This window comes from Labrus mixtus, chromosome 11 (assembly GCF_963584025.1).
Source record: "Labrus mixtus chromosome 11, fLabMix1.1, whole genome shotgun sequence".
Lineage (NCBI taxonomy): Eukaryota > Metazoa > Chordata > Actinopteri > Labriformes > Labridae > Labrus > Labrus mixtus.
Window position 1 is genome coordinate 6,410,998 of NC_083622.1, and position 2,500 is coordinate 6,413,497.

At 53.4% G+C, this 2,500-nt stretch overlaps 1 long non-coding RNA gene across 2 annotated transcripts in view; it reads right to left on the reverse strand.

Moving 5' to 3' along the window:
* Positions 1 to 422: 422 nt before the first annotated feature.
* LOC132983446 (uncharacterized) overlaps positions 423 to 2,500 on the reverse strand; it is an 11,780-nt gene continuing 9,702 nt past the window's right edge. For both annotated transcript variants that reach the window (XR_009674839.1, XR_009674840.1), the window contains one exon: positions 423 to 874. This is a non-coding gene — a long non-coding RNA (uncharacterized LOC132983446). The remainder of the gene's footprint in view (positions 875 to 2,500) is intronic.

The following is a 2,500-nucleotide window of genomic DNA, read 5'->3' on the forward strand; positions in this document are numbered from 1 at the left end:
AAAAAACATTTACCACTTCCCTTGTGTGTGTGTGTGTGTGTGTGTGTGTGTGTGTGTGTGTGTGTGCGTGTGTGTGTGTGTGTACTTGTGTGTCTGTGTGTGTGTTTGTGTGTGTGTGTGTGTGTGTCTATGTGTGTGTGTGTAACTGTGTCGGTATATTCAAGACGGTTGCATAGAGTATAAAGACGACAGCTCATTCCTTCGCCGTTGTGTCAGCTGACACAAGGAGCCGTCCAATCACAGTGCAGTATTATTCACTGCTGCCGTGGGTCTCACATTCACGCGTCTTTGAGTCCTAGCAACTAAAAGCAAACAAATCCAACGTGGGCTAAAGGTCAAAGGAAGTTATGCTGCTTCCTGTCTACAAAATAAAGATTATTTAAAGTCACAGAGACAAACATCAAAGATGGCCGACATCAGTCTTCAGCATCGTCTCTCACAGCAACAGTTGGCCAGATGTATGTTCACCTGGTGGAGCATCAGGACCCATCAGGACCCATCAGGACCCGTCAGGTCCTGGACCCCTTTCATGTCCCGACTCCAAGATCTGATAAATCCATTCAACCTGAGAGGGGTCGTCACAGGAAGTGATCTGTTCAGACGGCTTCATGCTGTCACCACACGGACCCGTTTTGGGCCCCAAGCCAGCCGCTGAGAACCAAAGCTTTAAATCTTAACACATGAAAATAATATTTACAAAACTGAGCGTTTTTTTTTTTTAAGAGTTGGTCCACCACAGCTGTTTCCTAAAGTCCCAGTTATGATCCACGTCAGCACTGAAGAGAGAAGAAGTGAGCTGAGAGGGTCCGGGGGGGCAGCAGGAGTCTGGCCTCCTCCAACAGAGAGGCGGTCGGGGCTCATGGTGCAGCGTCGCCTGCAGAGAGAAGGAAGACGTTAAGACACAGCTTCAGATCCTCAGGGTCCTGAAGAGTTCAGGACAGAACCTGCAGGGGGGCAGGTCTCTGCTGCCCTCCATCAGGGGGGCAGGTCTCTGCTGCCCTCCATCTGGAGGTCAGCTCGCTGCAGCAGCTGATGAGGGATTGAGGCTGAAGTTGAAAGGCCTTAAGGAGCCTGGTACGCTACGAGCTGCTAATACAAAGAGGAAGCATGTGACGCTCTCTAAGCTAGGCTGTGCTGGACTTCAGAAGTCCATCAGTCCCCCTTCCAGCAGCTCAGACAAGAAACTTAAAATATTACTGAGGTCAGGGGGTGCAGCTTCACGTAGCAACACAACATGCTAATTAGCATCAGCAGCAGGGCTGTTAGCGAGCATCACGTTAGATCTGGCCTTTAGCGGTATGCCCGGGTGTTCAGAGCGAGTACAGAAGGCAAGGGGGGGTTCTTTCTGTTAGGGTGCAGTTTGGGGGGGGGCGGTCTTTCTGTCAGGGTGCAGCTTGGGGTATCACTGTCGCTCTGAGTTATTAGCATCATGCTCTTGTTTTGTTGAGAGGACGACACTGAATACGCTTGTTAATGTTAAATTTACAGCCCCAGCAGGGGGCTCAATAAAACCAGGGGATAGAGGGGTGTGTGTGTGTGTGTGTGTGTGTGTGTGTGTGTGTGTGTGTGGTGGGGGAGGAGGAGGAGGGGGGCAGTGAGAGGAAAAGGGGGAGGAAAGTGGAAGGTGGCGGTAATTAAGAGTGTAAAAGAGTGTGAGAGAGGCGCACACCGCTCAAAGCAAACTCTGAACCGGGACTCCTCACTTCTTATTTATGAACCCCCCCTCCCCCCTCCCCCCTCCCCCTCACTCTTTACTTGTCTCCCTCTTTGCTGAATGAATAGCTATCACCGTGCTATGGTGTCCCCCCCTCCCCATCATCCAGCCCTTTCTCAGCGCCCCCTCCTCCAGGACGGTCTGAATGGGGAACCTGTCAGCTCAATAGGGGGTCTGGCCGTGAACTTGAAGTCCTTCCCAGGCCCCCAGACTCACATTACGCAGGGAGGGGTGGATGGGGAGACAAGAGGGAAGAGGTGGTGATGTGGGGGTTGCAGCCAGACTTTTTGGGGGGCCCCTTACGTGCCAGTGTTGTGGGGACCCCTGCCACAGAGGTTCCCAAGGCTGGTTCTCCTACAGCAGCGATGGGGGCAGGGTGCCCCAGCTGCCTGCTGCCCCCCCCCCCCCCCTTCTGCACCTCTCAGTCTGGGCAGGAGGGGAGCTGATGATGGGGTGTGTAGACGGGACAGTGTCTGCTCCCCTGCCCAAAGCTCCACTAGAGCCTCACACACACACACACACACACACAGACACAAGCTGCTGGCTGTGCCCCCCCTCTCTCATTAGCCCGCCTCTCCACTGTCTGCTGTGTGCATTGTTTTGGGCTCTGCATAATTTACACAGTAAATTGAGAAGGGCCCCGGGTCTCAATCTACCACCTGTTTATGAGGCTGGCTGTGATTAGTGCGCTTTGACACAGTTACTTCTCAGGAAAGCCGAGCGACGCCTCGGCTGTTAGAGCGCCAACACCTAGATGGTTTGGCACGACCTCCGTCAGCTGGCAGC